Genomic DNA, 9,659 nt, shown 5'->3' with positions numbered 1-9,659 from the left:
TTGGAAAAAAAAAACCTAAAAGCTTTATTACAAACCAAGCTTTGAAAATAGGGGGGATTAGGCGGCTGAAAGGGTCCCACAATGGTAAGAAGAAAAGGTTTCATGCTAATGAGGTTAATGCCCTTTGTATCTCGGGCCTCCACATCTTCATTACGCGCTATCTCGGGCTGCACGGAGCGGCTCAGAGAGCCGCAATCCACTCCAACGCCCCCCTTCCCGGCCCAAAGAAGGATTTGATAGCAGCTCTGTTCAAACTAGATAATTATATCTTTTCAAGTCGGAATTAAGATAAAGAAAGTGAAGCAGAGGCGGCTCGCCTTGATCCACTGCAAACAAATTTGGCGCACTTTCGAGTCCTTCCCCCGCCTCAAAAAGGCTGGACAGTCAGCTTATTAGCCGCTCGTTTGCTTTATTAATTCATCTATTTAAAGTGGCAGGATTAGAGCGTCTAATGTGGACGCGGGCTGCCGTGGCGCTGAGGAATATAAATATTTGCGAGATGCCACCCCACGATGACTATCTGGGCGCGGGGCGCGGGGCAGGGTGCGGGGCGCGTGTGCCTTGTGGCTGCGTCCCCGTCACAGTGCGCGCGTGCTGGGCTGGAGCCCCTTGGGCAGGGAAGCGTGGTAGCTGTGTGCTGCAGGTCTGTGTTCTCCCTCGTGGTACATGGGTGCCAGGCCTAGATGACCCTGGCAGGGTGCAATGGGCATCGAGGGTCAGGTTCTGTGTTCCTCCCTACACGTGGAACTGCACGCACGTTGTCTTGTGTCTTGCCTGTTTCCCCGAATGGGGATGTAGGTTACACGTTTGATCCATGACCTGCTCCCTTCTTGATTACTTGTGGGCCTTCCCTGTGCGTTCGCCTGACCGAGAGGCTTGGGTTCTCAGTTTGCATTTCCCTGACAGAGTCAAACGGAACATATAACGCAAGTGTGCCCGGGCTACATTCTCCTTCCTGAGAGGTACACGTGGGTTCCGCGTGCGTGTCTCATTTGGGGTCCAGTTCCTCAGCGCAGCAAAGGGCCAGGTAGGCGTGGGCGGAGGGGTAGGGGGTGGGGGGCTCTGTTCAAGGCACCAGAAACTCCTGAGGTGGGAAAAGCTTCGGACCTCTGGGCACTTACTCCTTTCTGCCTCTTGTGTGAGTGTCCGGTGCTCCCAGCTCGCTCCAACTCTGTTCCCGGCAGCTTAGCGCAGTCCGAGCGGGAGCTTTAGCGGCGGCCCGGAACCTGCCGGGCCACTTTTGTGCTAGGGGCGGATTGTGGAGGGCGGAGAGCCGCACCAAGCGGGCCCGGCAGAAAGGGGGCTCGGGCCTGCGCGCGGCCTTGGAGATCTCGGTTCCTCCCCGTCCCCGCCTCGAGTCGCAGGGAACAAAGTCTCGGACGCGCAGGCCGATTGGGGAGGGACTCTGGCGGGTCGGAGGCCTCGCCCGGGGCCCCGCGCCGCGGCTGGGGGCATCTGGGCTAGGCTCCCCGCATGCGGGCAATTGCAAGTCGGACTAAGGGTGTGGATGTGAGTTAGGGCGAGAGGCTGTGCTTGTGGTTTTGTAGAGGCTGAGTGTACCAGTGAGGTCTGTGAAACAGTTGTTCGTGTGTCTGAGCCAGGATTTAAGTCAGGATGTGTAGGTGCTAATTGTGCTAACTGCGTGAGTTAGAGGCTGGAGAGGCCGGTGCTACTTGTGTAGATTGTGAGTGTGTCAAGGTGTCCAGCTTTCCTTGTGCATCTAGATTGTATTGAGTTAGGTAGGGCAAGAACGGGCAGCTGCGCGGCTGTAATTAGAGAGCTTATAAAGGTGTAGAAATGCAATCGTGTAAAGAAGTTGTGTGCCAGCGTCTGGTCGCTGTGAGCCGGCTGCAGTTGTGGATCTCAAAGGATGGGAATGGCCTCAGAGTGTGCGACTCGCGGGAACATTTCTCCGTGTTTGGGTGGGGGTCCCCTGTGATGGCGTCCATGCCGGCACCAGGGCAGCATATGTGTATGTCTCCGGATCTAGACGTGTGAGTTTAGTGAGAAGGCTCGGGTTCGGTTATTGTTTCGCAGCGCACCACTCGCTCCGGAGTTTGGCAAACAGCAGCCGTTTTTTTTTTTTTTTTTTGGTAACCGCATTTTCCCAGGCCGGCCCTTCTTATTCCAGCAATCAGCGTTTGGTTTACTCGGGTGCCGCCTCAGAGCAGAGGCAGGCAGGGCGGGAGAGGAAGCGGGCCTGCAGCGTTCGGCCGCGATGCCTCGAGGCCGAGTTGCGGGGCCGCGGGCGCGCCTAGCCCGCCGCTCCGCTCCTGCGTCCGCCGCTCGGCCGCCGCGTTTACTTCCCCCTACCAGCCCCTCAGCGAGGGGGAAGTGGGAGTTTTGAGAACTCGCTGACCCCAGCCGTGACCCCGCTCGGGCAGGTGGCTTCTCCCGGCGCGACCCAGTACTCCGGGAAACCCGAGGCGGTGCCACGCTTGAAAGCGAAAGGTCCATTCATCAGCCGCGCCCCAGCGTCTAATTGGCCTTTTGTTCATCAGTGCCTGTGGCCCGGCGAGGGGGTTGGGGGAACATGGGAGGGCCCCGGGGCTGTAAGTAGGGGTGCCCGGCGTTCCGGGCTGGGGTCTGGGTAGGGCAAAGGAGCGTCGCACTCCTCCGAGGGGGCGCCAGAGCGCGCCAAAGATCACGCCCACGTGCGAGGATGCTCGGCTGGCGGCTGGTCTCCGAGCGCCCCGGCCGGATCCTCCGAGCTGCTGGAGAGCCACGGCCTCGCCCCTGCCCTCACCTCCCCCTGCAGACTGAGTTCACGTCTTTCCTCCGCGCCTCGGGGATTTCAGACCTGCCTTCCTGCCTGTCCCAAGTTCCCAGCTCAGGAGCTGGCCTGGGGCTGGTTTGGGCTCACGCCCTGCCTTTCTTCGTGCTTCTTTCGCCCTGCTCTACCCGCCTACCATAGAGAGACTCTGGGTCCCCCTCCCTAGGCACCAACCTGGTACCCTCGTCCGGCCTGCACCCTGCTTCTCTGGGCGAAGGAATTGAGAGAATTTTTTGGCCCGCCAAGGAGGTGGGAGTTGATCAACTGTTAGGCGATCAGATCGGAGAGGAAGACCGGATCTCCACCACTCCAAATTCCATCTGGCTCTCCAAATCAAGCCTCACCTTCCCTCTCCCTGTCTCCCACCCAGTGTACAAATCAAGCCTCGCCGGTCCCCCTCTCTACCCCACACCTACTGCACACCGCCAGAGAGTCCTAGAGAAAGCGCAGGGGCAAGGTCTCCTCTCCCAGCATAAGCGCAGAGGCCCAGACGCACCTGATGCGCCAGGGAGGTGCCTGGAATGGGGATGGGGTCGCGTTTGGAAAATGGTCCAGGGCCCCCAGCCCCACGCCTCTCCTCCCTTTCCCCGGGAGGACCGGCTTTGCCCGGCAGTGGTCTGGCTGCCCGGCTCAGCGCCTCAGCCCGGCCCCAGGCCGCGCCTGCCCCCAGCCGGCTCCAGGTCCTATATATAGCGCGGGTCTCCACAGCCCTCTGCTGGACCCTGACGTCAGGAAGAACTTGATCTTGCCTGCTTCGCTCCTGCTTCTGAAACTGATCCTTGAAATGAGAGAACAGACTCTACACAATTCCCATGGCCTTGACATAAGGTACAGCGATAAATATACACCACTAATGAGCAATTACCATATAATCACCTTCCAATTAGCTCGCATAATGATGAATTAAACATTCTAGCAGGCAGGATTAGGTTTCTTACTTTGTATATTATTTACGAAGGCTATAGCTTCTGCAAAGAACCAAATATCAAATTAGATGGGGAATTTTCACTTGGGGGTAATTATGCATTCAGGCCAGCGGCTGTATTCTGGTCACTTGTCAAATGAGGCCTCCTGCAAGGTACTGACCAGTTCGTTTGGGCGTTTATTTCCTCCTTTTCCTCTTTTTTCTTTAGGCAGCAATTGCCTTTCCTTTTCCTTTTACCGCCCTGGCCCGCGGGAGGGAGGCTGGGGGCTTGGGGCGGGTAGGCGGGGTTTGGGGAGGACGTCCGTCTTGCGCTGAGGATACGGCTCAGGCATCCAGGCCCTCGCAGCGCCTGTCTCCTAGGCCCTGCCTGCTCTGGCCCCAGGTCCATTCCTCTCCAGCCGGCCGGGCAGGATGACCCGGGCGCGCCCCAGGGGCCATCCGAGCGTTCGGAGGGCAAACGCGGGGGCTGGGCGCTACGGCGGGCGCTGGGCCAGGGCGGCCGCCGCCCTCCCACCCGCCCCGCCTGCGTTCTGCGGCATCCCCTAGCCCCCCAGGGGCCTCAGTGCGCTCTATTCTGACTTTTACCCCCACCCGCACCCCAGTGACAGGGAGAGAAACGGTGCGTGGGGAGGAATACTGAAACAAACAACAAACCTCCACCTGCCCGCAGACACCTCTCTTGTTCGGAAATGAATTTTGGCAAGAGATTAACTCCTCATCTGATCTAACGCTGCTGACATTTGGGGAGAAGATGAAAATGGCAGCTCAATTTCATTCAGAAAAGGGGTCACTTCGTGGGGCTCCGCTCTGCTTCCCAGAGAACGTGGACGCCCCTCCTTCTCCCCGAAACCAGAGGAGGCGGCCTGGAGCAGGGTGGGGGCCGGGAGGCGCCCGGGACTGCTCACCTGCGCCCCGCATCAGCGGGCCCCTTGGGCTGGACCCTGCCCTGTCGGGTTGAAAGGTGAGAATGGAAGGAGGCTGTAGGCTGGGGCATCGTCCTCTGGGCAGAGGTGGGCGCTCCTGGGCCCCCATCCAGGACTCTTCAGTCTGGTGAGCCTGTTCCTTGCAGGGAGGCCAGTGGGAGATAACGTTTCAGGCCTCATCAGAGGTGAGGTTGTTAAAGCCAGATGTCCCAACGCCTGCCTGGCATCCTTTTCCTTGTGCTTCCTGGGCAGGTAAAAGGGCACCTAAGAGATGGAAGTTTGGACCCTGCAGTCTTGTCTAAGGGTCTGGCTTATTTGGAAATCATGGATCTGACTTGGCCTCTCCCCATTTAGCTCCAGGAGGCGGCAAGGTCCTGGGAGGTGGGAGTTAGGGCTTCCTGGAGACTGAGCTCCACCCCTGCCCCCAAACACCTACTGCTGATGCTAGAGGTGGACCATGTTCCTGGCCACCCAGAGGGCTCCATAGTGCCTGGCCTCTCCCGCCCAGGCTGCGACTGTGTGACCAGTGGCCTCATCCTGGTGCCAGGCAAGGGAGACAGGTGGAGTCACTTTTCAGGCACCTGCCCGATCGATCCCTGGACCTTGAGGCAGGATTCCTGCCCCACCCACTTCTGAGGCCCTGTCTTTGGGGAGCAGGACCTGGGACTGGGCTTGAGGGCATCATCATCAGCTCAGACCAAGGGCAAGGAGAAGGACCTGTGCCTGGGCCCCTGGGAGCGAGCCTGGTGAGGAAGCCTGAGGATGGCCATGTACCTTGCATGCTGGTGGCTGCAGATGTGTGAGAGGCTGTATGTGAATGTGGCTTGCACAGCATGTAACCTGAGCATGTGGACACGTACACAGATACGTAAGTGTGCGTGTGGCCTTGGGGGTGAAGGGACTGCTGGAACCCATGCTGTGTGTGCAAAACTTAGGAAAAGCCATTCCTTCTTCTGGGTGGATGGGTGCCCTGTGGCTTGAAGAGTGAAAAGTGAGCTGGATTTCAGCGCCTGCCTCCCCGCCACTGCCCCCTCACCTCTTAGGCAATGCACAGTCTCTGTTCCAAACGCTTGGGCTCCGGTGGGGATTCTGTGTTGGGTGTGATATTATTATTTTTTTTTTATTATTATTTTTTTTTTGCGGTACGAGGGTCTCTCACTGTTGTGGCCTCTCCCATTATGGAGCACAGGCTCCGGACGCGCAGGCTCAGCGGCCATGGCTCACGGGCCCAGCCGCTCTGCAGCATGTGGGATCCTCCCGGACCGGGGCACGAACCCGTGTCCCCTGCATCGGCAGGCGGACTCTCAACCACTGCGCCACCAGGGAAGCCCAGGTGTGATATCATTGAAGGTGCCTTTAGGGTTGAGAGTCAGCTTTGTGCTGAGCAGTCCCTCCTTCACTGGCTGGGGACTGCCCCCTGCCCCCTTCCCAGTGTGGAGGTTTTGGGTACAGCAGCCAGAAACAACGTTCCTAAGCATCGTGCCAAAGGCTGGCAAGCACAGGTGCCTTTGCACTTGTGCGTGAGGCCGAGGGGCAGAGTGCATGTGTGGGCATGAATGTTTGTGAACACTTGTTTGTGTTTGTGGGAGAAGGCTGCAAGTGTGTGTGTGTGTGTGTGTGTGTGTGTGTGTGTATGGGTGAGCATAAGTGTGCCCGTGGCTGGGGGCATGGCTGAGCATGTTGGTGGGAGCCATGTGAGGGGCTGTGGGTGCAGCTGCCTTCCCTGCCCTGGCTCCCCCAGCCTTGCAGGGCCCTCTTTCAGCTGCCTCGTGAAGGGCTCATCCTGCCCCTCCCTCGCTGCTTTCCTGTCCCACACTCTAAATGACTGCAGTTATGTCTTCCATGAAAAACAGAAGTGGTGTCTGATACGGCAGATGACTTCAAATGGAAGGTTGCTGCTTCGTTAAGTAAATGATGCTGTGTTGATTCCGATGTCGCTTTCCCTTTTAGTCATCTACAGGCAGCAAGGGGACTTAATCAGCTCTAGGGACCCTGGTGGGAGCAAGAGAGTCAGTGCCGAAGTTTATGGAAAGCCTGAGCATTTTTATGGCCCCTCTTCTCTGCTCACACCCCCTGCTCCCCCCACCCCAGAAATCTTGAGTTTTCGCAGGTGAAAGGAGATGTTATTTAGAATGTGCTACAGGCCAGACCCTCCTATCATCTTCAGGAGGGCCGAGGAAGAGCGGTGGTTTGGGCAGTGTGCACACATGTAATGTGCATGTGTGGTCCAATGACCCAAGGTCCCAGTTGCTCATCACCCATCAGCTGTCTGAGCACGTGGCTGCTCCCTTCCAGATGTAAGCCTGTCGTTCTGAAATGCTTCCTGTTCCTTCTGTGATGGGGTTCCAGACTGGAGTACCAGCATCCAGGAGGTCCCTTCAGTTCTGAGTAGAACAGGACTCTCCCAGCCCTGTTCTAGCCACTGTGCTTCTGTTAATGCAGCCTAAGACAGCCTTGGCTCTTTCGGAAACCAAGAGTGGGGCAAAGTCATAGATGTTGGCCAAGCCAGCTTCCCCTCGGAGAAGGAATCCTACAGAAGGCTTCACTGGTGGTCATACAGCCCGGGCTTGGATGTTTTCAGAGCTGGGTTGCTCACTACCTCCTAAAGTTGCCTTGTCTCTTCTGAAACAGCTCTGAGTTTTAGGATTTTCTTTGAGCACTGGAGAATGTCTTATCTCCTTGGAGTTTACCTGGTGACATGACAATTGTTTGAAGCATTGCCTCCCTGCATGCCCCTTCCCTCCAATTATTATGAAAAAATACAAACTTATACAATAGTAGGGTGAATAGCTTAATGTATACATCCCCCATCTTCCACAACAATTATGTGATGAGCTGAATTGTGTCCCCCAAATTCATATGTTGAAGTCCTAAGCCCTAGTACCTCAGAATGTGACCTTATTTGGAGACAGGGTCTTTATAGAGGCAATCAAGTTAAAATGAGGTCACTAAGGTGGGTCCTAATCCATTATGACTGGTGTTCTTATAAAAAGAGGAAATTTGGACACTGACACACAGAGAGAAGATGATGTGAGTTCAGAGGGCGTAGGCAGCCATCTCCAAACCAAGGTGAGAGCCTGGAACAGATCCTTCCTTCAAACCCTTGGAAGGAACCATCCCTGCAGATACCTTGATCTTGGACTTCCAGCCTCCAGAACTGTGAGAAAATACATTTCTGTTGTTTAAACCACCCAGGGTGTGATACAGCCTAGCAAACACATACAAATGATGAAATCAAGGTCCCTCTGGCTCCATCTGTCTTTCCCAGGCACTCTCCTCCCATGGCTATTTGGAAGCAAATTCCAGACATGGTGTCTTTCACTAGTAACAGTTTTAGGATGTATCTCAAACAGGATTTTTCCCCCCACTATAATTGGTTTTATTTATTTACTTACTTTACTATTTTTACCATTTAATCAATTAATCAATTTTTTTAAGTTTTTTTACTGGAGTATAGTCACTTCACAGTGTTGTGTTAGTTTCTGCTGTACAACGAACAGGATCCTTTTAGAAGTTTGATCACAGCACCATGACTCCTTAATCATTCTCCTGACCATGAGGTGATGGGCTGGGCTGTGAGTAGACAGGGGCCTGAATGTAGCCCCGGCCTGAGGTGTGAACTGCCTGAGGGTACAGTGAGGACAGCCTATTTGGGACACAGGGGAGGCCCATCTGTAAATGCTGGTGCCCTCCTCCTATTTGGAGTATTTCCCTTCCAAGAAAGTCTGTGTGTGTGTGTGTGTGTGTGTGTGTGTGTGTGTGTGTGTGTGTGTTTTGGAGGGTAATGTAAGTGCCTCCCCTTTCCTTTGTGGGGAACTTGACGTTGCCTGTCTGACCAGACTGCAGACCTTAGCAGGACTCAGGGAAGTATCAGGAGGGGGGCTTTGCTTCCTTACCTGGGGCACAGGTGCCTGCGGTCATGCACCTGTCCCCCTTGGGTGCCAGCCCCTTTGGCCACTACTTCCCCTGCCGTGCCTTTGCATGGAGTACTCAGGGGAACCAGGCTGCAGCAGGGGTTCCCAGGATAAAGGGGCAGGACCTGGGCAGAGCTACTGTCACCCTCTAGAGTCACCTCCTCAGCTGGGGAGGGACCCCCCGAGGAGGGGCAGCCCAGGAGGGTCCTCCTCGTTGCTCTCTGAACACCTCCAGATGGACCTTTCTGAGCTTCCTGACACCCAGGTTGCTTCTAGGGAGCAGCTGGGCTGGGGCTGCCTTTGTCCAGCCTGCTGGGGTCCGGGGCCCTGGAAGCCACAGCCGTGGAACCACAGCCTCTCAGAGCAGAGCTGAGCGTGGCTCCCCAGGTGCCCCGGCTGCGGCTGCATTGCTAAGTTGTGTCCCTGGCAAGTAATTACACCCACGTCAGCTCAGTTGCACCCTAAGCAAATTAGTTGCTGATCTGAAGATGTAATTAAGCAATGGTGAGTGCAGTTTAGCAATTGCAAATGCCTTTCCTCTCTGGGGCAGCAATCACAGGCTGAAAAGCCCGTTCCAAGACCTGTTGGAGGCCCATTTCATTCCATGACCCTCCTTGTTCTGAGTCTAGGTAAAGAGGTACCTTGCAGCCAACTTCTGTTTGATTTCTAAATATTGGGGGAAAACCTTTGGATGTGTCAGGGAGCTAAACATAATTAGCATTCTTTAGGAACAAAATACACAACAAACCTGCTACTGTTTTCTTAATTATATGTCTTCTGATATAAAACAATCCCTTGGTGTTGGTGATGTGTAGATTAATTATCCCAAACAATTTCTGTTGAAAGTTGGGAAATGTGTCTCTTGACCTCCTTCTCCACTTCAAGGGAGCCAACCTCTCGAGTTTCCTCCAGAGCCTCGTCACTACCTGTGCTGAAGAGGTGGAGGAAGAAATGGACACCTCTGGGCTGTGGTGGGGTCAGGCTGGACTGTGGGCTTTCGGGGTCTTGGAGGCCTTGGGGCGAGCAGGGCCAGATGACTTTCCAGGCTGGCCCATCAGAGACAGACCCACAGCCCCAGACAGGGGCCCAGTCGGGGGAGGGACGCATGCAGGTGACGACGGAGC

The sequence above is a fragment of the Mesoplodon densirostris genome, chromosome 1, assembly GCF_025265405.1.
Source record: "Mesoplodon densirostris isolate mMesDen1 chromosome 1, mMesDen1 primary haplotype, whole genome shotgun sequence".
NCBI lineage: Eukaryota > Metazoa > Chordata > Mammalia > Artiodactyla > Ziphiidae > Mesoplodon > Mesoplodon densirostris.
The sequence above is the reverse complement of the archived record's forward strand: the minus strand, read 5'-3'. Positions refer to the sequence as shown.